This window comes from Balearica regulorum, chromosome 4 (genome assembly GCF_011004875.1).
Source record: "Balearica regulorum gibbericeps isolate bBalReg1 chromosome 4, bBalReg1.pri, whole genome shotgun sequence".
Lineage (NCBI taxonomy): Eukaryota > Metazoa > Chordata > Aves > Gruiformes > Gruidae > Balearica > Balearica regulorum.
In genome coordinates this window covers 78,566,252-78,584,277 of record NC_046187.1, presented here as the reverse complement: position 1 = coordinate 78,584,277, position 18,026 = coordinate 78,566,252, and positions in this window count along the sequence as shown.

Here is an 18,026-nt window from a genome sequence, read left to right as displayed (position 1 = left end):
TCTAAAGGGCAGGTTTCAAGAGGATGGGGACAGGCCAGTGGTGCCCAGCAACAGGAAGGGACGAATCATCAAGTAGAGATGTCTGTGTGTCTCTGCTAACCACAGAGCGCCAAGGGAAAATCCCTTAGATCAGTTGAACACATGGACATCATATATGCATGAAATAACAGTTTGAGGTTTGTCTTTCTGACAGATTGCCACCTCCATTTTATTTTACATATGGTCTGTTGATTGTAAACCCTCTGCAACATTCAGTTTGCTTTAAAATTGTTATTTGAGATCATGAGTGCCTCATTTGAGGCACTAGGATCTAACCTATAAGGGCAATCAGTTTGGGATGTAGTAAATATGGTAAAGGCTAGGACCCTCCTTGAAACTGTGTTATCAGGTGGTTAAGGACCAGGAACATCAGCTGGTTTCTCTATAAGAAATGATATGTTTTGCCAGTCCTACAGGCCATTTATGTAGAATGGATTCACTGCGTGGTAATATGAAGAAAGGGCATGAATCTCTTTAAATCTTCCAGACAGGATGCTCAGTTGTCAAACTAATCAACGGCAGATGAAAGAGTTCGTATCATGATTGTGCTCAGTCTTTTCTGAGCACAATCTGCAGAATGACTAGACAAGAATATGAGTCACAGGTCTGGCCAACCCTCTTTCACTCAACAATTTTCTGCAGTTACCAGCTGCCACTGACTACACACAGGGCCTGTCAGGATATTGGAGCTAGTCACAATGTGTATCAAACTCCGGGGGATCTTATGGGCACTGAGATTCAATGAGCCAAATCCAGTCCTAATGTGCCAGCATATATCCAAAAAGAGACCTGAAACAACATGGGATGCAGAAGATCAAATGTCTCTTCCCTATCCTGTGCACCTAAAAAATTGAGATGTAAGGCCAATCTCGTTACCCTGACTCCCTCTCTAATTATTGGAGGAAGATAGGGATTTCTAAAACTAAGCCATCTGTCCTAGATACCTGTCCTAACATGACTTACCTTGGAATTTCTTACCTCTCTCTGTTGATTTTAAGGAAGGTAAGGCAACCATCTTAGATTTTGACATGCTAGAGGTAGATGTCTAAAATAGAGTCTGGGAGGAAAAACACCTTAAAAAACAGTGAGCTGGGATGAGATAACCAGCTGCCCATTTCAATAGCTTCACCTTGACTTTAAGTCTATCAGATGGTTTTCAATAGATAAACTCTCTCTCTCATATTATGAAACTTTTGTTCATATTTTTCCTCCCTACAAACAGTTACCAAGCCTGTGGGTATCACTCTTCCTAATCCTCGCCTGTCACCTTTTTGGCATGCATTCCAAGTGCTTTAAAGAGCACTGTGCTTTGAAGAGAAGTGTCCTCTTCAGTGAGGACACAATGGGATTTGATGAACCCCGTGAGAAAATTGCAGAGGGGAAAGAATCAGATTCCGATTGCCTAATTTTCACAAAATACAGGCAGACAGTATGCATTTGTATAAAATGTTACCCATAATTGTTACCCAGACCATGAAAAGCAGTAGTGGGAACAATGCGTTTCTTATGGCAATTGAGACCATTTCTGGAAGATCAGAACAGGCCAAGAAAGATGCTCTGTAGGACATATCAATCGCATTCATAGCCAGGGAGTATTTAAACTCTGGTGTGAGTATGCAGAAAAGGTAATGTGATTCAGTCCACCATCAGCGTGACTGCGAGCTAGAGTCTGCCTCTTACCGTGAGAATTGTGACTGCGGTGCCAGAAGTAAACTCTAAATCAGAAAGTACAGCCTCTGTTAAATAATTTCATCCTTGAGGAAGATGATGTGATGGGTAAATTCAAGTTAAACAGCCAACGGGGAAGGCAGAGGTCTAAATCAGAACTACTTCCTATAAAATAATTACCTAGTACAACATCACGAATGCAATGCAAATGAGAAAGTGCATCCCATTAAATCTTTCAATTACTAGTCGAGTTGAAATAATGCAGTAGTTTGTTTAATTTTACTTAAGCTTCTGAGTGCCAGACATACAGCATTTAGTCACATGAAATCAGAAAGATAGAGATTTTAAAAAGTGCAATGTAACACTCATTATAGCACTGAGTATGCAAAAAGATTATTGTTGTGTCTTGGGATAATGAAGAAACCCTTCAAACAAAAATATAAAATTTGTCAACATCTACCTAATATATACATTTGGAGTCATTACTGGGCTGGGGTCCACATTATGCAGAGCCTCCTGGGACAATTCTGGAGAAATAAAAAAATGAGCTGCAAAAAGTTTTTGAGTGCTGTGAGGAGTGCTGCACACTGATAGACTCTCGCATCAAATAAACCTGAGAAAGAAAACTCAATTATCAGTATCGCTTAGCTTAGTGGGGAGAAAACCTCAAATACAAAAACTTCCTTTAACTCAGGAAGGAAAATATTAGTGAGAAACAACAGCTGGAAAAATAAAACTAGAGGTATTCAAGTTGCCAGTAGGACAGACATTTTTAACAGTGAAACAGGCTCCCAAAGGAGGCAACAGATTTTCCATCTTTGGCTATCCGCAGAGCGAAACTAAATGTGTTTCTGGAAGCAGTGCAGGACAAGCGGGTGAGATCTCATGAGCTTTGTTTTGCAAGATGTCAGACAGATTGATCTGTTGGTCCCTTCTGGCCATTAACTTGGCGTTTATTAATCATACAGAAATGACTAAATTCCCAGAGCCTTATCCCAGCAATGCGCAGAGCTCAATTAAAAATCCGTGCTGGATTATCTGGGATCATTCTCGTTCTGTGATTAGTCTTACTCTGTGGGCCAAAAGCAATATACGTTCACAGCTCACTCTTCTGTAAACACTGGAGCAGCATTTCAATGTGAAGTTTCATGTTGACCTTCTTATTAACCTCATGGCTTTTTCTCTATTACTTTTTTCTTATATTTCTTGTCATAAAGGGTTAGTAAGAGTTGTTCATAATTGGATTACAGATGAAATTTGATAGTCAGATTTTCTTTTTTTATTTCTATTTGGGCAATTAATAACTTTTAAAAGAAGTGTTTCTCTACATTTGAAAAAAAAAAAAAAAAAGGTTGAGAAGGAGTCCCCAGAAAATCTTGCACAGTGGCATGTTTAATTGAAAATTTAGGAATATTTTTAGACCTTCTCCATCATAATCAGATATTTATTAGCAATGGGTAGCAGATGGATAAATTCTTTCTGGTTGCACACATACCATTTTCTCCATCAGTAACTACACTTTTCTGTTAGATGGTATCCCACAGTGGAAGAGGTTTCCTGTGCAACTGCTGCCAGAAAATGAAGTTTCTAAAGAAATGCAAACTGCCAGTGGACACAATCTTTTCTATCACCAGCTTCCCTCCTCTAGCAGGTAAAATCAACTTCCTTAGCTATAGCACATCTACATTATAGCTCCAGGAAACGTCTCCTGATACCTCTGCATGCATTCTCCTACCCAGCTTTTTTTTTTTTTTAAAGATCCAAATCTCTACAATGCTTTACTGATTTCGTAATGTCTCTCAAAGTAGATGTCTTCAAAGCTTATTCTTTTTAAACATATAATAAAGATAGTTATAAGAAAAAGCAGAGGATGTTACTTCTTAACAAGACTTCCTTTAGTCCCTTGCTGATAATGACTCATTCTCTGATAATGAGAATGAAAGTAATTCAGGCTGACAGGTCCTCACTGCTTATAGTACGGCATAGAGAGAAACAGCGTAAGACTCCTTAAATGCAAAGTGATGAAAGCCATGAGTACTTCAGAACCACGTACAGTAGAGGAGCATGACTGGTACTTTGAGCAGAATATGTTTCTTGAAATAATCTGACTCCAGCAAGTGGATAAAAGTTTGTGTCATTTCTGTTGCAGAATTTCATTGTATCATGTGTAAGGCTCTTGAAAGTTTTATTCCTGGAAAGCTCATCTGTGACTGAAAGACTAGAGGGAGAGGGATTAAAGAAATATGCCCAAAACTCTGAGCCAAGGATGTAGTATAGAATTCAAATAACATTTCAGAGAGGATCACATTTAGATGCATTTCACAGAAATGTATTTATTTTTTGAATAACCACATTATTCAAAGTAGTTTAGCAACAGGAAGGAGGGAACTGCCTCAAGGATAAACAGAAGACATTTAAAATGGTTGTCATATCCCTGCAATGCATTTGGTAGACTGTAAAAATAATAAAGCTAAGCCAAATGAAATATAAAGCAGAACAGTTATGAAATAAAATCTGGACATCTCAGGATACACCCTGCAGTGTCTACTTAGGAAAAAGAGAGTCAGTATGTGGCTGATTGAAATAATGGTTTCACTTGAGTGAAAGGTGCCAGGTTGATTGCCAGATTTTCTTTCTGTACTTGTTTTCTTTGCTAAAAGCATTTTCAAAGCACTCCTCACTGTGGTAGGGAGAGTGGTCCATACTCGCATGTCTTCTTTCATTCCCCAGGTCAAGAATAATTTTGTGTTGGCCCATACCTGTGAGCTGTGGGCAGTGACTGTGCTCCTGACAGATGGGAGTTTATGTCTGATGTGCACTGCATGGTGGGTCACCAAAACCAGCAAGTGTCATAGGACCCCCAGAGAGGTGGGATGTAACTGAGTGCCTCCCATGCAGGCAGCTTCATGGATGATGCTGATAGAGGATATAGTGTTGGATGATTCTCTTAACATTCACTATTGCTTACATTATTTTCCACCTCATGAAAGCTTTTTCTGCTGTTGTCACCTGAGTGTCACCATAGTTTCTACCACTAATGTCATTCCAGCTTCTACAATGAGTGACTTATATATGGATCATGGATATACTTGCTTACAAATGTGTGCCCAACTCACTGTTTCTTCATTGCATGCTCAGCTCCATTGTCATAAGGTGTTGGTAATATCCTATTCTCTACCTATGGTAGGAACTTCAGTGGCATCCTTATCCCCACTCAACCCTAACAAAGCATTTGGACAGCATGCAGAGATTGTGTGTAATGCTCACAACAAAACATAAAATGTACCTCAAGGAAACTTATCAACTTTGCTTCTGTTCCAGTGGAGACAGAAAAAGATCGTTATGTAAAGATAAAATCTTTGTCAATTGTCTATACAATATTTTTTTTTCATCCTAAAAGCATTATTTCTTAGTTGTTTCTGGTTACTGAGAAAACTATTTAAGAGACTATTCTATCATCTTATGTAGATGGCTACCAACCCTAGGTGCTTATAAGTGTGGGATAACGTTCTACATATAATCTAGCACATACAAATTGTAGTTAGGTTTATGTAGACTGAAGTATTTGAAACTATGAAAGATTTTTTGTTTGATCTTTCCTGCTGTTTACCACCTTTCCAAGAGATTTGATTACACCTCTCAATCAGAATCTGGGTTTGTAAAGATGATTGACACATGGAAGGGTCTTCCATGAGGGTCTGCAATGTCTGGGAATAAAGTACCTGAAACTGTTCCCATATGTGATGCACTTTTCTGGAGCATTTCTTCACTTGAATAATGTCTTATCCTCTAGGTGATAGACATTCTTGTAAGAAAAGCTACATCTCCCCAAGAAAAAGTGTATTAGTATTGTATCCATGAAAAGTGTTGAAGCAAAAGGTATTTTAACACAATAGCTGAACATAGACAGCAATTAGTTTCCTTCCCTTCTTCAAGGGCTTTTTATATAAATCCCATGAGGTTTTTGCATTTACCTATTTTGTTACACACGGTTTTGCCACATTTAAAATGGCCTTCAAGGCATTTTTAGAAAGCTATTACTCAATGTCAGGCTTGCAAAGATAATACAGACACTGAGTATTCAGCACCCGCAATGAAGATTGCAGCAAATAGGGCTGAACTGTTAGGAGATGCAAAGAAAAAGCATTAGCAATGGCAAAGCTGCCAAGCTTCTCAGAGAAGCAGAGGTAATTCTTTCATCATTGTCATTGCTGGTTCCCAAGTCAGGTTGTGTTTATAATAAATAGGGGAGGTGATTTATGAGAAATCCAGATGATATTTTATCGCGTAGTCTCTGAAATTATACTTGTAAGATACAAGTAATCACCAGGACTATGACAATTACCATTTGGGGGTTATTACACCTTCAACTTCTTGCTCCCTTTCAGTACCTCTTTTCTTTTCTCTCTCTCAATGGTCACCCTTCTCTTTGAATCTAGTAGAGAGCACATGCAATGGAAATATTTTTTTTTTCCCCACACAAATTAATTCACTCTAAGTTTTCTTCATTCAATGTCAAATCAGCTTGACATGCTAAGAATCTCTGCACAACACAAAAATGGGTTAAAAATTGGCTCTTTGGAGATCTTCCTGAGGTTCATTTCCCACTGAGATGACTCATTCAGTCTTCCTCTTTGCGAAGGGTTGAAGTGAGGAGAGGCTGCTGTCCTCCTCTTGAGGCTTCTTTCCTGCCACTAGTCCAGGACGTAAAGAAAATTGTAAAATACCAGCAGTGCGTTTCAGCACTGAGTTATGAATTGAGAGAGAGTGTATGTCAGTAAATTGGAGTATTAGAAGAAAAAATGTGTATACCCCATATCTGTGACTCCTGATACTTTCTCATTCCTGGGTTCCATCAGTGATAAAATTACAAATAGTCTGAAGCATTTTGGCTTGGACAGTTTTATGGAGAACCTCAATGAGCAACATTAACATACATAAAATGTCAGATTTCCCTCTTGGTAGCTAGCTAAGTATTTGGGGAAAAACAGTGACGATATTATTATCTTATATGAGAGCCAAATCTGAAGTGATATTTAGACTCCTAAGTCCCACGTATTTTAGCAGTACTTAAATGCTTTTTGGTCTATATTACTTAATACATCTGAGCTCCTATTTTGCCTTCTGTAAAATAGGAAAGCACAAACCATTCTTATAATTCAGAGTTTCTGTTTAGAAATTGAAAAATGAATGCTTTCAAATTCTCTGTGGAAGGAAGAAAAACACAGAGAAGACTGTTTAATAAAAAATAAATGAGGACTCGAAATCCGTGCAGTTACAGGTGTCTTGTTTGCAGCTCTTACCAAGTCTAAGCAAGCAAGCCTGGGCAATGAGGTTTGGAAGAGATTAATGTGCCTAGGCGCTGGAGACTGGGCTCCTGCCTCTGCCTCAGGCAGGGTGGAGTTACCAGCTCTCTTCCATACAGCAGGGTCTGTCTTCAGACCACCCGTCCTGGAAAGCTGATCTCCCAATGAGACCCCGGGAACAGCTGTCAGGAACTCAGGCTGTTCTGAGCTAGGAAACTGGCAGTTTTTCACCATAGGTGTAATGCAAATGTTTCACCTTCAATTAAGATTTCTTCTCGAAGAATTTGTGACCAGCACCATTTGTGAAAATTTATATAAATTAAATATTAAATATAACATATATTATATCTTATGTAAAGTGTTGTGATTGTTAGGTAAATTGTACTAGGGAGTGGCCAAATATCTGAGAATTTTTAATGGGTATTCCTTTCCAGTTATATTAGTGCATTGAAAACCTTGAAAAAAACCTGAAGATGAAGGAGCATGGACCTTGTCCTTTCCTTTCCTTTCCTTTCCTTTCCTTTCCTTTCCTTTCCTTTCCTTTCCTTTCCTTTCCTTTCCTTTCCTTTCCTTTCCTTTCCTTTCCTTTCCTTTCCTTTCCTTTCCTTTCCTTTCCTTTCCTTTCCTTTCCTTTCCTTTCCTTTCCTTTCCTTTCCTTTCCTTTCCTTTCCTTTCCTTTCCTTTCCTTTCCTTTCCTTTCCTTTCCTTTCCTTTCCTTTCCTTTCCTTTCCTTTCCTTTCCTTTCCTCCTCTTCTCTTCTCTTCTCTTCTCTTCTCTTCTCTTCTCTTCTCTTCTCTTCTCTTCTCTTCTCTTCTCTTCTCTTCTCTTCTCTTCTCTTCTCTTCTCTTCTCTTCTCTTCTCTTCTCTTCTCTCCTCTCCTCTCCTCTCCTCTCCTCTCCTCTCCTCTCCTCTCCTCTCGTCTCTTCTCTTCTCTTCTCTTCTCTTCTCTTCTCTTCTCTTCTCTTCTCTTCTCTTCTCTTCTCTTCTCTTCTCTTCTCTTCTCTTCTCTTCTCTTCTCTTCTCTTCTCTTCTCTTCTCTTCTCTCCTCTCCTCTCCTCTCCTCTCCTCTCCTCTCCTCTCCTCTCCTCTCCTCTCCTCTCCTCTCCTCTCTTCTCTTCTCTTCTCTTCTCTTCTCTTCTCTTCTCTTCTCTTCTCTTCTCTTCTCTTCTCTTCTCTTCTCTCCTCTCCTCTCCTCTCCTCTCCTCTCCTCTCCTCTCCTCTCCTCTCCTCTCCTCTCCTCTCCTCTCCTCTCCTCTCCTCTCCCTTTAAATCCATCTTCCAAGTAGAGTTTCTGGGGATACAGACTTTAGCCAGTAGGGGAGGGGGTGAAGAATAAACAGACAGTAGAGTCACAGCCCTAGCATCTGCAGAACTGTCCCCTTGAGAAAAGTGGTTGCACATTAAAACTGGGAGACATTCAGCTACATGGTAAATTTTATTTTTGTTTTCTTGTGTTTCAGGAGTGGCTCTTTCATTAAATCCAAATGTTGCACTGAGAGCCACATGGTAGTTAATGGGGCTGCTGCTCAGATTTCAATACCAGCCAAGCCAAACTCATAGCAGGAGGAAGAAGCTCATACTCCTCCCTTCCCTAAGTCTGGTCACAGTATTTGTAATATGTTATATTTCGATAAATAGACTCCTGCATTCACCTAAATCTTGTGGCCACTACAAATCCTATATTGTTTGTTGTAAAATAATATAGTTCCTTATTTTTGCTAGACACTGGAGCGAGGTGTGTGACCATTTCCAAGTAACTCTGCAGGACATTTATTTGCATAAAAAAGGGATTTGGCTTCACTGAGATATTGGCCCTGCTACTGTTCGTTTCCACTCTTTCTCTGCAGCACAGCTGCCATCATGCTGAGACAAGGAGATATGATCCGATCCCATTTGTGATTCTGAACGCAAACTTTCAAATGAGCTCTGATGCAATCCAATTAGGTGAGGTGGGAAACCAGAGCAAGAATCTTGATTAGCATTTACATGCATTAACATTTACAGTAGACCAGACCAAGTAATAAGCTGTTCCCAAAATAAGCAAACAACGTGCATAGCACATGTAAAACAGTGTGGCTGATTAAAATCTTCCAGTTTCATTGCAAGTGTCTACATGTTAAAAGTCAGCTCCCAAATTCTCCTACTCCATTCTCATTCATACCATGGTATTGCTTGTGCTCCCTGTTTCCTACAAGGAGAACAGTGATATTACTTTAGCTACCTTCTTGCTGATTTCAATGGACCTGTACCGCTTTACAAAATGTTGGAATATTATGTGTGTGTATGTGGTTTCTATTATTATTCTGCATATTATGGGCCATAGGACTGATCTAAGCAAGTACTATGCCTGGTATGGAAAATTTCACTACAATCTCCAAGAGGGGTAAGCAGATAGGATTTTACCTTTTGCTTTCCTGTGCTACCAACTGAACCGCATGCAAGTTTGTGCTTTTGCTATATTCCACTCATAGGCACAGCTTAGGACTATGTTGCATGCACCTTCAGATGGCATCTTGAGCTAAAAGTCACATTTCATGTTTTAATGTATTTGTCATAAGTCTTAAGAAATGAAAGGGCTCCCCTTCTTCCCACATCTTGGTCCAGTTATCTGCCAGTGCTTGCCTCATCCTCCTTTTTGACCTCTGGTGCTTGGACCTTTCTGGCTTAAAAACTTAAGCTGAGTATTCGATAGCTACACAATTAGTGGAACACAAAATCACAGAATGACAGAAGCATTTAGGTTGGTAGGGACCCCTAGAGATTGTCTTCTCCAGCCCTCCTGCACAAAGCAGCGTCAGTTAGGGCAGGTTGCCCAGAGCCGTGTCCAGTTGGGATTTGAATATCTCCATGGATGGACACTCCACAATCTCTCTGGACAAACCTATTCTGGTATTTGATCACCCTCACAGCAGGAAAGTTTTTTTCTTGTATTTAAATGGAACTTCTTGTTTATCAAGTTGTGCCCACTGCTGCTTGTCCATTCAAGATAAGTCCAACTTCCCCCATCAGGTACATCTGCATGTTGATAAGATCTGCTCCCAAGGCTTCTCTTCTTGAGGCTGAACAACCCTAGTTGTCTCAGCATCTCTTCATGTGACAGATGCTGCAAGCCCTTAATCATCTTCAGGGCCCTTCACTGGATTTGCTCTAGTGTGTTCTTCCTGTTCCTGTGCTCAGGAGCCCAGAAAAGGACACAGAAATGAGGTCTCATCACTGCTGAGTAGTGAGGATCCTCTACATGGTACCCTGAACCGGACCATTTTAAAAGTGGGATGGGGCAATCATACTTTCACATATGCCCAAAACTACCCCATGGCCAGGCCATTAGGTAGCAGGATGGAAAGTCCTTACTCTGCAGCGGACCTTGCACAGGTCCTTAGATCTGCCAAGTGTTGTTGGACTGGGCTTGTTTTTAAGCAAATTATCCTTAATCTAGGCATTTGCATCCAGCTAGTTTTCACAAAGACATTTCCATCCAATATATCAGTTTCTACTAAATATGAGTTAAGGATTCAGCAGCTGTTCCCCCTGCTCGGGACATATTAAGCATTGCCTTCTATGTTCAGTCTAAAAGGGACAAAATGTCTTTGATAGCAGCTGAAGAAAAAGCCCTTCAAGGAGATTTACTCATCAAGCTTTGATTCTCACACCATTGCCATTGTCGGAGTAAGATCCCTTGGGAAGAAAGAGAAACCTCCATCCTGAGGCTAACTTTTCTGCTCAGAGTGCTACCAGTTTAAAATATTTTCTTGCAGCTTGGTCACAGATAAAAGTCAACCCAGCCCAAATTCTTGCAGGTTCAGGTTGTAATACTTGTGAAACTTCCTAATATCTCTACTGCAACACTTTCTCTCATAGTCATTTGAAGATTTTTAATCTTGCCGAAATGCTGTAATAGCAGAGTCTGTTCATATTTTCTCTTTTGGCTCAAACATAACACCAGTTGTGTTCATGAGTAGGGGGAGGATATGCTGTCAATATTGCATTGCTCCCACTAGGGATGAGCCAAATAAATTAAAACAAGTCAGTTTCCAGAATCTTTGCCCATTTCTATCACTGTGAAAATTTAGTATTTCTGAGCAACTTCTTCTGTGTTTACAAGAAGAAAATGATGGCCAAGAACTGGATTCTGGCACAGTTTCTTTAGTCTTGCAGTCTTATATGTTTATTATTTTGAAAATACAAACCTGAATATGTCTCAGGAAATCTCAGACAAACCCAATCAAAACCATGTCCTTGACAAACACTTGGGTATATGGAATGTGGAGATATATTTTGCAGGTTAAATCCTTTGCTTCCCTCCATCTTTTTTTTTTATTGCTCCAGGGAGAATAGACCCATAAATTCAAAATTCCTTGGGAAATTCCATCCTTGCAAACTCTCTGGCATATTTCAAAAAATCTTTTCCCATTGATTCACAGGTGTGACTTTTGGGGGACCAAGATTCGTGTATGATCCAGATCACAGATTCACAGAATCCCAGACCGGTGGGGATTGGAAGGGACCTCTGGAGATCATCTAGTCTAACCCCCCTGCTAGAGCAGGATCACCCAGAGCAGGTTGCACAGGATGGCATCCAGGTGGGTTTTGAATCTCTCCAGAGAAGGAGACTCCACAACCTCTCTGGGCAGCCTGTCCCAGTGCTCGGCCACCCTCAGAGTGAAGAAGTTTTTCCTCATGTTGAGATGGAACATCCTGTGTTCCAGTACAATAAATGCTTCCCAAGAGGCAAGTGTTCCTTTATAAAGTACCTGGATGTGGTCAAGCAAGGACAGTCAGAAAGTAAACAACTTCCAACGAAGAGTACCCTGTAGCAGAGAAAACAGCTAGATGATCGCTCATCATTACTTTTTCCTGAAAGCTATTTGAAATGCTGACTTTCACATCTACAAAGTGCTGGCCCAAAACTGCAGTCCTATCCCACCAAAGCACTTTCTTTTAGAATCCGAGAACCTGTCTTCTGATCCAAAATGCACTCTGCAGCTCTGTGGTGGGTTGACCCTGGCTGAGGGCCAGGTGCCCACCAGAGCCGCTCTATCACTCCCCTCTTTCATTAGACAGGGGAGAAAAGGTACAATGAAAAAAAAAACCTTACGGGTCGAGATAAGGACAGGGAGAGATCATTCTCTAATTATCATCACGAGCAAAACAGACCGAACTTAGAGAGGGAATTCATCTTATTTATTACTAAGCAAAACAGAGTAGAGGAATGAGAAATAAAACCAAATCTCAAAAACACCTCCCCCCACCCCTCCCATCTTCCCGGGCTCAACTTCACTCCCGGCTTCAACCTCCGCCCCCCCTCAGCGGCACAGGGGGACGGGGAGTGGGGGTTATGGTCAGTTCATCACATGGTGTTTCTGCCGCTTCTTCATCCTCAGGGGGAGGACTCCTCTCATCGTTCCCCTGCTCCAGCGTGGGGTCCCTCTCATGGGAGACAGTCCTTCACGGCCTTCTCCAACGTGAGTCTCCTCCACGGGGTGCAGACCTTCAGGAGCAGACTGCTCCAGCGTGGGTCCCCTCTACACCCCCTCATCCTCCCTCCATGGGCTGCAGGGGGACAGCCTGCTTCACCATGGTCTTCACCACGGGCTGCAGGGGAATCTTGCTCCGGTGCCTGGAGCACCTCCTGCCCCTCCTTCTGCACTGACCTTGGTGTCTGCAGATGTTCTTACATCTTCTCACTCCTCTCTCTGGCTGCAAAAGCGCTCTCTAACTGTTTTTCTCTTTCTTAAATATGTTATCACAGAGGCGCTGATTGGCTTGGCCTTGGCCAGCGGCGGGTCCGTCTTGGGGCCGGCTGGCATTGGCTCTATCAGACACAGGGGAAGCTTCTAGCAGCTTCTCACAGAAGCCTGTAGCCCCCCCGCTACCAAAAACCTTGCCACGCAAAACCAACACAAGCTCACAAAATGCTCTTGTACCATGTCACCTCAGTTAATTTGGATTCTGCAAAAAGACATTTTATTTGCAAATGTGAATGAAACCATCCTTGCCATTCTCAAGTTGATGAATCATAGATAAGTTCTGAGTATCTGCAATTTCCATGTTACTCTCTCATTATCAGATGGCCATTTATATTTAACAGTGTGAAAGATTAGAATTTCAGTGAAATGAGCACTGAAAAGCACTATAAAGGAGCCTAGAAGACTCAGAGTTAGGTTGAAATGGCTAAGACACTATTTTCTATTGACTTGCAGGTTCCTTTTTCTTTTATTTCAGGGAAAGAGTCTTATTAAAATAGCTTATAAATACTAATTTAGGAAGGTAATTGAATACAGTAGTCATATAGCTTGACCAGGACTGTTTTGTGGAAAAAGAATTTATTTACTGATAAATTGACCAGCTAATTACTTTTTTTTCTGAAGTTTCATCACATGTTCTGCTGTCCAGGTTGCAGTCCGACTTCTAAATGTTGTGCTTCTCCTCCGTCTGTGAATCATTTGTAATCGTTACAAAATCACAACTTCCTGCTACCAGCTGTGAAAATGCGTTCCAAACAACTTAAAAAAAAAAAAACTCCAGATGTTTCTTTTTTTCCTGTTCTCTCTGTATCCTCACCCTCCCAAACTGAATAAAGCAGCTGAAGTTCAGTCTCTGTGTACTCTGAAGGACACGCATACTTCCAATATTGAGTTATACCATTGTGTTTTGGCAAGAAGAGAACTTAAGCATTAATCTTGCTAGTTTAACTCATTGTTTGTACAATTGGGACCTTTCACCAGGTTCTGTCCATTGGCTTGTCTAGCAAACAAACTTCTCAAAGAAGCTGTAGAAATAGCTATAAAATCTAGAGATTTGCATCACCAAAGCACTGAAGTGGTTTTGCAAACCTGTTGTGCTGCTATAGGAAAGTTTGCACTTCCCACCTTCCACTCCTCTCCCAACTTGCCTATTTCCAATCGCAGGTTGTTGCTTCTCTGTGTCACGTGTTGCCCTGTTGAGCAGGAAGGTAGTGGTTCATCCAGATTGCTGGGCATGCATGATCTTGGAAAAATGGTTGTTCTATACTTGTATCTTTAAAAAAAACCCACCCCAAAACCACATCATGCCCTTAGTTGTTCTGGTGCCTCCATTCTTTATTGTATATACTCAGATCAATATTCTGGGCATACACTTACTTTTGCTAGGAAAAAATCTGTAGAGACCAGTGGGTATCATGCCTTTTTTTTTCCCAGTGTTGCTGTGTATGTCTCCTGTGTGTGTATAGTGTACTTATATGTCATAACAGCACCATATTTGTCTCTTTCCTACTGGGAATATAAAATCTTGGAAGTTGGGATGTTTATTCCACGTCAACGTACAGTAGGTCTCAATGTTAATGTATTCAGCAGAATACCCAGGTTAGTGGGTCAAGGGGTCTCAGGAAGTAAGTGGCAGAAGTGAAGCATCTTACCATTATTTTTTTGTTTAAGGACACTTGCAGCCTTCTCTTTTCTACAAGAACCGGTAACAAGAACTCCTGTGCTCTTGCAAGGGAAAAGCCTCTGAGGACAAGAATTTTCTGCAAGATCCACAAAGAAGAGTTAAGCTCAGCGCTGCCCGTTAGGCCTCCAGTCATCTGATAGATTCAACGAATCTGAGTTAAGTGCCTGAGCTTCCTACACAGCACCAGGGGAGAAGGTGGCAGGTGTCAAACTGCTACAAAGGAGTTGTATTAAAAATTCAGTAAAATTTGCCAGACTGTCATCTTGCCGGAATTTGTTGCAGAGGCAACACTTCAAATCTAAAAACTGGTGCAAAACTAGGTTCATTTTTAACTCCTGTAGCTGAAAAAAAAAAAAAAGTGCAAACTTGAGCTAATGCCTCCTACCTGCTGGGTGTGTGCCTGAGTCTGTGAGCTCTACATTATTGTGAAATGGGGATCTCTTGTCTTTCCTCTTCCAGCTAGAACTAATTAAATATTTGTTGCCAAAGGGACTTGTGCTGGAATCTCCTGCTGCCTAGGAGAAACATCTGAAGCTGAGTTGCAGAGCAAATCTCACTCTTGATTTCACCTAGTAAATACTTAATGTTATCAGGGATACATGAAAGATCTGGGAGCACGTTCCTGCTTCAAGCCAAACTGAGGCCCCTGTGTTGAAGACAAATTTACTGCTTAGTTCAATTGCAGGGAAAAATGCACAACTCCCTCTGACTGCTGACCTGTGAGGCTGGACTGGACCCTGCTGGGGATGTAGCCTGGGAGCAGCGCAAAGGTATACCTGTGGTACAGCCCCATGTCCATGCAAGGTCACTTGGCTAGGGTATGTGGCAGGGCTGGACCAAACTATTTCTTTATACACCCCTGCACTATGAAATGTGGAATCATGAGCCTGAAGGTCTCCATCGCAGCTCCAGTTGCTTGGAAATGTCTGAAGAGAGTGAACGGTCATGACGCAGACTATTTTCAGCAAAATCAACCCTGCTTCTGTCATCCCAAAAGTGCCAAGCCCTGTGATGGGCAATATTTGTGAAGAATAGGATGCTGGCAAAATAAGCGGCAGTGCCTTGACTCTTTCCTCCTCCTTCATTGGTATTCAAGACTTTTTTCTGTGATCACTATGGGTTTGGGATTTTGGGGGTATGTTTATTTTTTTTTCTTTTTTTTTTTTCTGAAGCAACAAAAGAAAATGTGCAAGGAAATAAATATTCAATATCATCTAGAAGAAGAGAAGAGGATGATGGGTTCAGCATCTGGCTTTCTTCTGACATAGACCTTCCCCCCCACACCCCACCCAAATATGAGTGAAGAGTAAAGCTTTCTCTTCCTTCCTCTCACCACCTTGCAGAAGAGGCACAGGCTTAACAGATACATGCTTGTCTTCAGAAGAGTTCACATGTGGGTTTGAGCTTTCTCCCGTAACAGTCACATATTTTTGTAACCTAGCAGTAGCATTGTTATCTTCCACTGGGTTTCCCTTAGCGTTACGCCACGGTAGGATATGTGCAATATGCACCATACAAGGGGTTTGCTATTTGTATGCTACGGTAGTTCATTGCCCATTCTTTTCTTTCTTAACACACATAACTTGCCTACCCACCCACAAGGGTCTGAGCAGAAAGGTATTGAACAGCACCATGGCTCACCATTCCCCCTTGTAAATTTGGAGTTGGAGTGTTGTTTCCTTGCAAGTCTCTCTGTAAAGAAAGGGGATGACTACAAAATGGGGAGACAGAGCTTCAAGTAATTATTCCTTAAAACTTCAGACTTCAAATGGTCTTCTACAGCTTCTTCTACAGTGTCAGCAAACATTAGGACAAGCAATAAATTACAGATTAATGAATTGTGCTCAGCTTCTCTTAGTATACTTTGCAAGCCCAAGGGACTTAATGACATGGGATTGCATGACACAGTTTTGTCACCTGATGAGCAAATCTCTGTTGCATGCATTTACTTTCTCATTTCATGTCTAGTGATCAAAGTGTAGAGAATTCCCAGAAAGATCCCTTTGCTGTGGCTAAAACAACAAGTACCAGAACAATTCCAAATATGAAAATTGTATTAAGGGTTCTTTAGTTTCAGCTAAAGGCACTGTTCCTCTTGGTTCATAGTAATCTTGTAAGATATAATTAATTTTGTTTAAATCTCAATTTCTCTTGAAATTTCATTCACTCATTTGCTTCAATATGATGAAAATATTTTGGTTTGTGGTTGGGGTTTTTTAAAAAAAAATGAAGTCTCTGTATCTTAATTTCCTTCTTGTCATGGTGATTATGTTAGGCAATATTTGCCACATAATTAATTTTTTTTACAGTTATTGTAATATTCTTTTTTCTGTAATTGAGACTCTTCTGAAGTTAGATGTTTCTCATTTATAATTTCAGGAGCATTCACTATGAATGCAAGAATCGTTATTCAAGCCCATGTACATTCTAGAATTTCTTTTGATCTTTGGTTTTAAAAAGTGGCTGCTTCTAATTCTTTGATGTTTATCAAATTCCTCGTCTAATTGTAAACCTCACTTCTGAGTTTCTTCTCTAATTTGAGCATTAGAAATGAACGCCACCAGCCCTTTACAGAAGAAACACAAAGAAAAAATTACATCTTAACAGCAGGGTATAGAAACAGCTTGCAATATTAAATTCTATTGTGTATAACAGGCAGTGAACATTTGTGCGAGCAATTGAAAAGAAAATGCTATCTGCAAGATATGTCACAAAACATGATGTCAGATTTCCTGAGGAGCGTGGTAGAAATATCATACTAGCATGAAAGTGCCAGATTTCTAAATGCCTTGGCCCATGGGAGTAAGCATTCAAAATTGCAAGTAAAGCATCTGCAATCTGGCTTACATATTGCTAAGAATAAAATGGCCATTATTTATGCCATATGATGCCTGTGGAATGAAAGCTGTTCGTTGTATAACTGCCCTGGGTTTCGTGCTGTTTTAACAATGCGTCCCGGTGTCAAATTGCTATCATTTATGGATTTATTGCAAGCCCTGGAGAAATCCACTGCAACTTAAGCAGTAGGTAAGTGAAAGAATTTCTAAAGCAACCGACTAATAGTTAGGTCTGAAAGAGTTACTAAAATAATTACCTGCACATTTGAACGAAGCGATGTGTACGCCTAAAAGAAGAGTACAGTGGTGCAATGTTCCTATTATGTCACACCTTACCAAGTTTTCTGTCAAGAGTGATCCTCAAAACCATCAAAACAAGAAAAATAATATACAAGTTTAACCCCACCCCCCAAAAAAATAAATTTCTGTGCTCTTCTAGGAAGCAGAAACACAAAATAAAAATACAAAGAGATTTTAAGTGATAATTTAGTTTACCTCTTACACTCAAGGATCTGCTGAGCTGGAAATTATTTTTAATTGCTCTTGTCTTATCTCTGTGTATATTGAAAACAATATTTTGCCTTTGCAGTTTCCTCTTATGTGTCTGAAGATCCTCGCCACAGTCTCGCCTACCATTCTTTTCTCTAGGCTCTGTCACTGCAGTTCCGTAATTTTTTCCTTTTTGGTGTGTATTTTCAAAACTTCTGATCTTTCTCTTTTCTTTCCTCTGGACGCAGAGCGAAGAGGC